Consider the following 12,643-nt stretch of genomic DNA (forward strand, 5'->3'; position numbering starts at 1 on the left):
ATTGCACACGCCCAGTTTGCCCCCTTTCCTCTCCTCTCCTCTCCTTTCCTCTCCTTTCCTCTCCTCTCCTCTCCTTTCCTCTCCTTTCCTCTCCTTTCATCTCCTCCTTTCTTTCCATAACTTTAAGCGCCATGTCTTGCAATCTATACCATGTGTGTGTGTGTGTGAACGCATTTGTCTTCCTGTGGATTTGTCTTTCCCTTTTCCCTTGTCCCTTCTGTCTATCTGTATGCCACCCCCCCCCCCCCCCCCCCCCCCCCCTCCCTCCAAATCTTCAGTGTAGCCCGTTCCGTTTCCATCCTGATACTGGCCACTGAGTGTAACAGTCTGAGGTCACCCTCATTAGCCGTCTCTGGCTCCTCCGTTAGCTCGGTCAGAAGCTCCCTCCCTTGGTACCTCTGTGTGTTGGCAGACGCAAGGCTTTTGTTTCCCCTTCTTCCTGTGCCTTCATTTTTTCCACAGCGAGAGAGATCATAACATTCCGTCAATTTTCTTAATTGACCGTGATTGCAGACGAGAACTTAATCTTTCCATGACAATCGGAAACGTTCTTGAGGGTTTTTTTTTTTTTTTTTCCACTTTCAAAAGTATTTGGAAGTAATTAAAGTGATGTGAAGTGTGCAAAGATGATGATTTCTATCCAAACGTAAAGGGTCCATAGTAATCTCTGGCATGGACCCCTTTTACAGTGCGTTATAATTTATTGACTCATTGAATGGTACCCGTTTCCTGGACTTAATTGTGTTTTTAATAGAGAATCCAAAACGTCCAGGATGAAAATTAACGTTTTTATGAAAATACTGAAGTTGTCAAATTACCTGACAAAACAACAAAAAGGCCGTACTACTTCGTATGAGTGAGTGACCTCGTGTCCATCTCTTACCTCAAATTTGGTATCCGTTGTTTGAGGGGGGGGGAAAAAACAAACAAAGGTAGACACTTCAACTGACTGTTTTGAGTTAAGAATAGTGTTCTAGACAGATGATGTCATGACACTGTTGTTCAACCATGATCTTAAAGTGCATTGCTAGTCCGTAGCTTAGCGAACCGTAGTAGTGGGGTATCGTTGTGATGCTTGTCAGTGGAGGTGGGGAGGGAACCATCGTAATCGGGACAGTTTGGTGTGTCATTTTACTCGTAAGGAAATACATGCTAGTAGATGGAGGCTTGTTTTTGTTTTTGTTTTTGTTTTTTCCTCAGTGAGATGGGGATGGGTATTTAATTGTTTGGAATGTTTACACAAATTTGGGTTTTCAGTTTTTCGGTTCAACATTGTAGCCTTTTGATTCATTATCCCCCAATGCACTATTGACGAATTGTTGATAGGATGTTGACTATTTTTATTTTTATTTTTTTTCTTTCTTTGATTTAAAATGTTTTCCATAATGTGTGAAACGTGGCCACTACTGCTGAATCAGGGAGAGGGTTGAGCAGCTCTCTCTGGTCCAATTAGAGTGTCCGGTTCTCGGGATTCGCCATTTGATTGGCCATAAGCAGAACATCAGTTTCTGTCCCCTTCTGTTTATGATGCTTAACTCGGTAAACCCCGACCAATGGGGATGGGTTAAGCTGATGTCACTCAAAAGAAGGGGGCGGAGACTAATCTGTCTGGTTGAGACGTTTGGCTTTTTTTATCGTCTGTCAGGAATTCATCCATTCTAAGTCAATAAAGCAATCAGTTTCTCTAAGACGCCGCTGTTTTGTTTTGTTGTGTATGCATGAGTGTCTGTTTACTTGATTGTGTACAGATATTTGTAGTATGTTAATCCAAATGGTGCGTGCGTGCGTGCGTGCGTGCGTGCGTGCGTGCGTGCGTGCGTGCGTGCGTGTGCGTGTGCGTGTACACACAGCTGTAATGTATCCAACTGGGCTAAGGATGGCAGCAGAACATAGTGCCGTTCCAGTCTAGCGCACAGGGAGACGTGAACACTGACCACATTTACCAGCTCCACATCAGCTGGAGTACACTGAGTGCTTGTGAACTGAATACATAATAATAATATTAATACTTTCAACTTGTATAGTGCTTTTCTAGGTACCCAAAGAAGCTTTACGTAGGGTAAAGAAAAACAAACAATAAACAAAACACAAAAAGTGCAAACAAAACAAACAGAACATTTTAGTAAAAAAAAAGAAGTTCCACATCAGCTGGAGTATGAGTGCTTGTGAACTGAATACATAATAATAATATTAATACTTTCAACTTGTATAGTGCTTTTCTAGGTACCCAAAGAAGCTTTGCGTAGGGTAAAGAAAAACAAACAATAAACAAAACACAAAAAGTGCAAACAAAACAAACAGAACATTTTAGTAAAAAAAAAAGGAAAAAAAAGAAGTTCCACATCAGCTGGAGTATGAGTGCTTGTGAACTGAATACATAATAATAATAATATTAATACTTTCAACTTGTATAGCGCTTTTCTAGGTACCCAAAGAAGCTTTACGTAGGGTAAAGAAAAACAAACAATAAACAAAACACAAAAAGTGCAAACAAAACAAACAGAACATTTTAGTTAAAAAAAGGAAATCAGCTCGAGTATGAATGCTTGAAGAGGCACATCATCACAAGCTATTAGTCTGACATGACCTTCAATAGTGCTCTTCAACAAAGACGGCCAACAGCACAAATCTAGAGCCGTTTCTTCACGGGTTTGCATACACCGTGGCCTAATTCTCCTCATAATAATCTTTATTTTTTTAGAAGCACTTGGTTAAGGTTAACCCTCTATCCTGGCCAGCGCCCTTTTTGCCATGTTTAACTAACTAATGAGAAGTGTATTTGTCTCCCGATATCAGGATGTACTCCCCTGTTATGAAACGAGTCAGGACTAGGATGTGGGTTTTCATTTCATTTATATTTACATGGAAAGTACCTGGTGTGATGTATTACTTCCTTATGTACACTGTAAGAACAATGGTGCATGTGTTTCCCATGTAAACATTGCTCTTCAGTACTCCCATACATTCATATAGTTCACATAAAGATGGCTTGGTGTAGACGTATACCTACTATCAAGACTGAGCAGCGCCTGCATTCATTAAGCAGAACATCTGAAGCAGAACAGCGTTCTCTACGTTCAACTACATTGGGAACTGTAGAGTAGAGTGGTTCTCTGTGATTTATGACCCCATTCGCTGATCGTCAAGGCTTGTTCTGACAGAGTTGAGGTGAGCTGAACTCTGTTGTGTTGCGTGACGATGGCGTGACAGGGACTAAACCTGTGTGTTTGAGCGGCGCAGCGGTCCCTCGTTAGGGCCCCGCTGTGCAGAACCGGACCTCGCAAACACGCACCCGTGCCAGTGAGCTGTCAGCCGATAACCAGCTTTCCTTCTTCTCTCTCGGGCGCGCGGCCACGGGGGCCAAAACAAATCACTTCCCAGTGAGCCGGAGCCTTGTGCGGACACCCATTGTGCCTCACTAAAGCTGTGGAGAATGTCGGGGATATTCGGTTTGGCTTGAGCGCTTCCTCAAATCCAAAAATTCCCCACATAATTTGACACTAGGATTGTGAGAGAGAGAGTGAGGGAGAGAGAGAGAGAGAGAGAGGGAAAGGGTGAGAGAAGGTGAGAGGCTTTGAGTTTTCGTGAAATATTCTTCGACTCGGAGCAATCCTCACTCTTCGAAAAATTCCTCTCAGCAGCATTAGCTGTGATTGTTTTGCCTCAGCGTCTAATGAAAATGATAGGGCTGCATCAGTGGAGATGACGCACACACACACACACACACACACACGTTAAACACTCACATTAACAGAGATAAGTCCTGCGATGGAGGGGCCCTCACAGAGCTTTGCTGACGAGAGAGGAGAGGGGATCAAGGGATGGAACAGGAGAAGCTGAACAAACCCCTGAAGAAACCAGACTTCAGTATGCAAATAACCTCAACCACCCTCCATACACACCCCCGCCAGGCTTTCTTCCCCCTCTTAACCACTACACACACACACACACACACACACACACACACACACACACACACACACACACACACACACACACACACCCTCCTTGGCTTCTCAGTTGGTTGTTTTATCTCTTAACCACCCTCCACACATACTCTTGCAGGCTTCTCAGTCAGTAGATCCCCCTCTTAACCACTCTCCCCACACACACACACACACACACACACACATACACACACATATACACTTCATGGCATTCCAGTCAGTCATTACTCTTCTTGACCACTCCACACACAATCTCTCTCCTGACTTCTAAGTCAGTCATTCACTCTCTCATCCATGAGGCTCAGTGTGTCGTGTGTGTGTGTGTGTGTGTGTGTGCGTGCGTGCGTGCGTGTGTGTGTTGATGTGAGGATGGACACCTCCATGCAGGGGTGTACCAGTACCAAGGGAGGGCAAGGGGACATTGAAGGCCCCCATGCTGGGCAAGGCCCAGGTATTATAGAACAGAGATTGGCATATTTTATATTTTAGGGGGCTCATGATGTCAAGCGCCACCCTTGCAGCTGTGACAGAAGTAGCTCATCCCTCCCTCGTTCTCTCTCTCTCTCTATTGTTTTCTCTCTCTCTCTCTCTCTCTCTCTCTCTCTCTCTCTCTCTATTGCTTTCTCTCTCTCTCACTCTTTCCTCGTCTGTCTTGTGTACTTTCAGCCCCTGTAAGAGGCCTTCTGTCTCTGCCCTATGTGAAGCCCATGTGACTCTCCTCCTCTCTCTTGTACTTTTCAGTCCTGAGTCAGACAGATGGACTCAAGATGTGGTAAGACGCCCGTCTGCTAAACTGATTTGTGATGTTAGCCTACCTGTCCGTCTCACCGCAGGTGGTGGTCGCTGTGACACGGGCAGGGAAGGTTCTGGAATGTGCATACCTTTCTCCTCCCCCTCGTCTCCTCTCCTCTCCTCTCCTCTCCTCTCCTCTCTGTTTCACTGCCCTGCAGACAGGGCGAGTGCACTCAGGCGTAACACACGGAAGCGACTGGATAATGCTCCCTGGCTCCCGTCGTTCAGGGCCTCCCTTCCAGTCCGCCCCCTCTGTACACGTGTGTGCACTCCCAAGGATTTATGGAGGCTACAATGTGTCTCCTTCCTCTCTAGTCTTGATCTATCTTCTGTCTGTGTGTGTGTGTTTTCTGACATTTTCTGTAAATCTATGATGTGGGGGTGGTGGTTTCATGTCATCTCACTGTCTCCACAGAATACCTCCCCGAAAGCAATCCTGTCACGGCCTTCAGCGAATCCCTTTGCCCTATTTCTCCTGTCTTGTTCTCTCACCTTTCCTTTGTCCTACCTCATCCTATTTTCCGACGTCCTTGTTCTCCATTTTTCCTTTGTTTTTCTTTTTTTTTTCCCTTCCCCGCTGGCCCAGTAATTGGACAGTGATTGATACACTCCTGGCGCATTTGTAATGTAAAACACATTGTGTTTATCTTTCCCTCTCCAGCTCCCTGTCTGCTCTCTAATGCTCGCTGGTTTCCATTAGTGGAGGGAGAAACTCCTAATTGCACACATGGCTCTTTCCCTCAACTCTCCTCCTCCTCCCCATACTATGTTCTACAATTCTCATGTTTCTCTCTCTCTCTCTCTCTCTCTCTCCTTTTCTCTCTCTTCCTCTCCGTTTCTCTGTCAGTCTCTATCTCTCATTCTCATTCTTTCTTTCTTTCTGTCCACCTCCTCGCTGTCCTTTCTGAAATTTTTGTTCTGTTACATAATCTATGTTGGCTGGCTATGTAATCTCTGAGGAGAAATACTCAAACAGTCCCTGCTTCACTTCTCTCTCCACTGACCCTCATGCCACTCCACTCTGCTATCCAGACTAACGGACTCATGTGACACTGGATAACCAGGCCATGCTAGGCTATGCTATGCTATGCTATGCTATGCTATGCTATGCTATGCTATGCTATGCTACGCTATGCCATGCTAAGCTATGCCACTCCACTCTGCTATTTAGACTAACGGACTCATGTGACACTGTATAACCAGGCCATGCTATGCTATAATATACCCATCGACCCCCCCCCCCCCTCTCCCATCTACCAGTATTAGCCAATTTTAGTCTTGGGTTTGTGCCACTCCCCAATGGTCTGCCACCCATCTTTGGGAAAGTACACACGTTTAGCACATAGGCTAGCTATTGGTTCTGAGGCTACACGGCCCTGATTAAGCAAGCCATTTCATTCACAATCCATCCCAAACAATGCTAACCTTACCCTCTCTTGCCTTATTACAGTCCGCACACAAACAGTGTGGCTGCTAGTGTAACGAAGTTAAAAATGTATTATTTAGTTTGCATTTTATTTAATGAAATGTAACCACATTCTGATTTGATTATGTCTTTCTTTTCTATCTTGTATATATTAAATGTTGATTATTGAACACACTGAGTACTAACCTGTACTGTCCCTTTAAGAGATTTGGTTTAGTCTGTAGGTAACCCCGTTTAGTCTTCAGTCAACGGTTCCTGAATTGAAGAGAGCAGGCTAATGTCTAGCATATGGGATAACTACATGTTATGTGTGTGTACAGGTATGTTTGAATTCAGTGTATGTTATGTATTGTTTCCTCTATTGTTGTTCTAATGTGTGAAGAGTTTATGCTATATTTTATGTGCTTTCACATGAGGTTTATTCTTGTAAGAGCTTCAGTCAACGGTTCCTGAATTGAAGAGAGCAGGCTAATGTCTAGCATATGGGATAACTACATGTTATGTGTGTGTACAGGAATAAATGAGTAAAAACAAGAAAAGAACACAACGCAGAAGGACCCGTTACACTAGCTACGATGTTGCTGTGATGTGGAGCCCGTATGGCCCACGTGCCACTAGTTAACGGGGCCATGCCATACCAAGACAGGCTACGCCATGCTACCACACCCTACCTATCAGTACTGCCCAATTTCAGTCATGGAATGACAGGCGCCCTGGTCTTTGGAAGGACACACCCAGCCGACACAAGCTGTGACAGTAACCCCAAGGGAGGAGTGAATCACCGCTGCTGTCATCAAAAAAACATGAGCCGCCAGAGAGGACTGATGGATGGGAGTTTAGAAAGTTGCTCTCGGAATGATGAGCCCAGGAAGAAGCGCATGTCGTGTCTCATGTACTTAGCTGATGCCGCTGTGGAAAGAGGACAGTCAGGGGGATTAGGTGCATCTGGAAAACATCAAGATACTCAAGTCTAGAGCTTCGTTTGTGTGTGCATGTATGTGTGTTTATGTGTACATACTTTTTAGCGTGTGTGTGTGTGTGTGTGTGTGTGTGTGTGTGAAGTGACTGCTGTACTGAAGGTGTGTATGGATGAGGACCACTGAATGGCTCTGATGTAACTGTTTTCTCTACGCCGGCGTCCTCTAAAAATACCCTCGACAGCTGTTCGCACAAGTTTGTTCCTGTACAAGGAACCTGTGAGCATAGCTGTACTCATAAAGATTCCACCACTTTATGAGGATATGAAAGGCTTTCATCTCCCTGGTTGGTGTGCGTGTGCGTGCGTGCATGTGCGTTTGTGTGTGTGTGTCTGCGCGTGTGTCTGCGTGCGTGTGTGTGTGTGTGTGTGTGTGTGTGTTTGTGTGTCTGCACGTGAGTGCAGGAGTGGGGCTCTCTTCTCTCCCATAAGGCGCTGAGATTCCCCTTAGCCCCCCCATGCAGACATGTCCACATAAGACCTGACCCAAGTGGCACTGCCAGCCTGCCTGGTCCGTCTACACGGCGGTTGGGCGGTGGAATTCCCCAGCTCAGCTGAGGAGGATGAGGAGGATGAGGAGGATGAGAGCGCCCTTGTGGATGAAGATGGGTCGGCGGCGGCACACCAACTCTTGTAGCACTACTCCAGAAACACCTGGTCTGGATCTGTGTGTTTTGGTCAACAGCACAAGTCCTCCTCAAGCCAGCATACACTGAAGGGAGGCCGGGTTAGAGGCACATCATAACACATCATAACACCACAATAAAAAAACAAAAAAGCCAAAAGAAAATCACACGTCTACCGGCCCCGTGGACACCTTCCTCTGCCCAGCTCCTTATACAGTCATGGTGCGAGCAGAAAGCTTTTGGTCCCGAGGCTGGGAAAGAGATCACTGGGTGACTGCTGTTGTAGTCAGGGCGGAGATAGCGGATCAAGCCCTCAGCATGAGTTGGGTCAGTCAATCTAAACACTTCCATTATCCCAGTACTATTGCCCCTAACCCCCCCCCACGCACACACACATACACACACACACCCACCAACTCACACACACACACATACTTCCCCAAATACTCCCGCACCCTCAGCCAGCTTCCCCTTTCCAAACCCAGATAGCAGCCTAGTCTGGGGAGAACCCAACCGGGACCCGGTGGGCCGGTGCCAGGGCCGGGCCCGATGTGGCTCCGGTTCAGCTGTGGTCTGGCAGCGCAGACAGCTAAATCCCCAAACAGACACCAGTGGGCCTTCCTTCTGTACCCTGGAAATCCATATCTAATGCGAGCCGTTTCTGTGCGCCATTGTTTCATAAGCCCTCTGCAACAACAGAGCACTGTTCACACGCCAATACGGCCACTCGGAACGAGGGGAGAGAGAGAGAGAGAGAGAGAGAGAGAGAGAGAAACACAGACAGAGATGTGAAAGAGAGAGAGAGAGAGAGAGAGAGAGAGAGAGAAACACAGACAGAGATGTGAAAGAGAGAGAGAGAGAGAGAGAGAGAGAGAGAAACACAGACAGAGATGTGAAAGAGAGAGAGAGAGAGAGAAACAGAGATGTGAAAGAGAGAGAGAGAAACAGAGCTGTGAAAGAGAGAGAGAGAGAGAGAGAATGTGACTGGAGGCAGGGAGAGAGACAGAACAGACGTGCATACAGTGAAAGCGTACAGAAAGCAGGCGAAAGCTGCGTGGCGAATCTGCATCGTTCATTAGTCTGGGCCGGCTCTACTTGTTTGTGAGCGGTTGCTGCGCAGCACACAAGGCCAAATGACGAGACAAATATGTAACTTTTGCTTTGGTCTGTGGTGCCTCAGAGCAATATTTTACCTTAATATTTCCTCCCACACACACACACACACACACACACACACACACACACACACACACACATGGGAAAGGCATCAGCAGAGCCCCAGAAACCAAACTGATGGTGAACTTTTCAAAATAGATGTTTATTACATGATCTACACAGAGTAAGTGTGTATTTTGTACTAAAAAATAGGCTTGAATGACACAAAATAAGGCTATGCAGACATCAGAGCTTTCCCCCCATCCAATGCGTATACATCTCGAGGAACATAACTACACAGGTTATCATCCAATGCGTATACATCTCGAGGAACAGAACTACACAGGTTATCATCCAATGCTTATACGTCTCGAGGAACAGAACTACACAGGTTATCATTGCACTGGGTGAGCTTGTACTACCACTAGGTACAGGTGCCTTGAAGATGACAAATAGCTATGATTTTGAACAACACACCAATCAAGGCTTTGTGTATTATCGGTATATGAGAATATTGCTTCATTTGTTGATATAGGTTGTTTAAGAAATGAGATCATGGAAGGGAGGGAATAGGCCCTGTGGGATTGATCATAAAACACTGAACATGCTCGACCCTTTGTTAATGTGAAAGGTGTAACAAGTAGCTATGTAGTCAAAAGATAAATGTCCTTTTAGACCTACGGCTATGATGTCATTAAAAGGAATGTTTCTCAGTACTCCTCTACAATCTAAAAAGTTTGTTTGCATTTCGCTTCTTTTTGTAAACAATAGTTTTTCGTTTACATTTGTTTTACAATTTGTCTCCTGGTTCTTTTTTTGGTCAGGAGAATGTAAACACAAAAGGAAAAAAAATACCCGAAACACAGAAATAAATGGGTGAGAAAACATTTCAATCGTACAAAATTGTCCTATGATTATTGTCGCTTTGCAACAAGAACTACATGTTTCACCTTGAAGTACCAGACGGAGGGCCCTTGTAAGCGGGAGTTCATAACTTGGAAACCAAACGTGTGCAGGCACTTTAATGGTACAGTATGTTCTTATCGTTCTCATCATCCAAACGGATCTTTCTGTATTTTATCTCTCTTTCATACTGACATGCAAGAAAATCTCTCTTTTTTTTCTACAAAGTCTGCTCAGAGTCTGTTCCCTTGAATGTATCGTCAAATGGCAGAACATGTTCGACGTCATGGTCCCAAGATTCTGACTGATTTATGCGCACAGAACTATGACCTCCTCGGATATTACAGACATGAAAGTTGTACACTGGAGGTAGAGTTGAAACATCTGTTAGAAGCATTGGAACACTCCCGAATGGTGAACCGCTTTACCGAAGAGCGAACATTCCATGGTTCGTGTTATCATTCGCTGCATTTGATTCTTTCACAACATTCAGCCTCAGAGTTGTGCTGTTTTTTGTACATACGTATTAAATAAAAAATCGTTTTCAAAATCAGTGGTGAAGAAAGTCTAAGCCATCTTTTTTTTTTTTTTCCTTACTTGGTTTGCACGTTGCTGGAGCTGTCAACAACGTCTGCAATGATATTTCTAGAGGTTGACACAAGGCCACCAGCACAACTGGTCATAGTTTCCTCAAAGTCTTTTATCATTGCTACACACTGTCTGCCTCTCTAAGTGCTCACGGCATTCCCGTAACTGATGAACCTTCTTCTGAACTCCAGTTTGGAAACGGAGCCACAAGCTTTTAGCCCAGTATGGGTGAACCTTTAAGAAATAATAAAATAAAATAAATATTCTCTTGATTTATAGTTTTGAATGTCATCGAAGAGGTAAACTGCCCTGCTGCACCGTTCCCACGTTAAATAAATATTAGCTTTTTTGCCTGTGCATACTGTTACACATCAATATGTGCATTATTTACCCTTCCTCCCAGCTGGGACCAGATGCTACGGTAAGATAAGACATATCAGTTACGCTAAGATGGTTGTTAATTCCACTACAGGCACCTGGTACGCTTAGCAATGCCGCACTTTTCTGGTCAGGAAATTGATTAACCAGTTTGAAGTTGGCAAGTGCACAGAGTAGAGTGAGTGAGTGAGTAAGTCCTCATCTCATTGGCCCAGAGTGGACTCCAGTGAGTAAGTCCTCATCTCATTGGCCCAGAGTAGAGTGAGTGAGTGAGTAAGTCCTCATCTCATTGGCTCAGAGTAGACTCCAGTGAGTAAGTCCTCATCTCATTGGCCCAGAGTGAGTAAGTCCTCATCTCATTGGCCCAGAGTAGACTCCAGTGAGTAAGTCCTCATCTCATTGGCCCAGAGTGGACTCCAGTGAGTAAGTCCTCATCTCATTGGCTCAGAGTAGACTCCAGTGAGTAAGTCCTCATCTCATTGGCCCAGAGTAGACTCCAGTGAGTAAGTCCTCATCTCATTGGCCCAGAGTGGACTCCAGTGAGTAAGTCCTCATCTCATTGGCCCAGAGTGGACTCCAGTGAGTAAGTCCTCATCTCATTGGCCCAGAGTGGACTCCAGTGAGTAAGTCCTCATCTCATTGGCCCAGAGTAGACTCCAGTGAGTAAGTCCTCATCTCATTGGCCCAGAGTAGACTCCAGTGAGTAAGTCCTCATCTCATTGGCTCATGTTCGTGTTCATGTTTGATGCACTGGCACCTTCTCGGAGCCGTGTGAAAAAAAACTTCAAAAATCAAAGGGAGCCATTCCCAATTAGATCCAGTCACATTCACCCTGGAATTTCCACAACATTCCTGCTTCAGTGATTACATTCACATGTTAGCTTTCCGTGACATGCTCGACATTCCGGTGCCTCACAGAATTGAAGATAGAACGGAACAGAAGTTTTTCCGTCTTGCATTATACTGCCTCATGTGATGTAGTTCTTGTACGTATATAGAAAAACTGCAGTCTGTAGGAACTATGAACCATGAAGGTGGCAGAGTAGTAGTTGTCCTCCTTAAGCCTCGGGTTGATGCTGACCCTGTCAGATGATCAGTGTTGTGTCTGCTTGTGTTGTCTCAGTAGATTTGGCTTTAGGTAGTGGTCATGTATCTCATACTCATTGTGTACCTGTTCTCCTTGGCATGTCACAGAGGTGAGAAAGATGCAATATGTCTCTGAGTGTGTGTGTGTGTGTGTGTGTGTTGAAAAGTCTTGACAGACAAACTGTGTGTGTCCTAGGCTGTTCAACAGCTTTTAATGATGCTGCCACGCCCAACCATGTGTGTGCATGTATGTGTGTGTGTGTGTGTGTGTGTGTGTGTGTGTGTGTGTGTGTGTGCCATGCCCATGTATGTGTGTGTATACATGTGTGTGTGTGTGTGTGTGTGTGTATGTGTGTGTGCCATGCCTATGCACCAGCCCAACTGAGCGTGCTGCTGTGAGAGTGCCTGCACTGTAGTCTGTGCTAGAGACGTCCACAGCTGCAGTGTTCTCCCAGCGGTGTTCTCCAGCGGTGTTCTTCCTGCGGTGTTCTCCAGCGGTGTTCTCCTGCGGTGTTCTCCCTGACAAGTGCTGAAAGGCAGCCACTGTGATCCATCAGCGTGGGGCACTCCACACCATTTGTGTGTGTGTGTGTGTGTGTGTGTGTGTGTGTGTGTGTATGAATGTGTTTATATCTGTGTGTATGAATGTGTGTAATATGTGTGTGTATGAATGTGTTTATATCTGTGTGTATGAATGTGTTTATATCTGTGTGTATGAATGTGTGTAATATGTGTGTGTATGAATGTGTGTAACATGTGTGTGTAT

Source organism: Clupea harengus, chromosome 4 (genome assembly GCF_900700415.2).
Source record: "Clupea harengus chromosome 4, Ch_v2.0.2, whole genome shotgun sequence".
Taxonomy (NCBI): Eukaryota; Metazoa; Chordata; class Actinopteri; order Clupeiformes; family Clupeidae; genus Clupea; species Clupea harengus.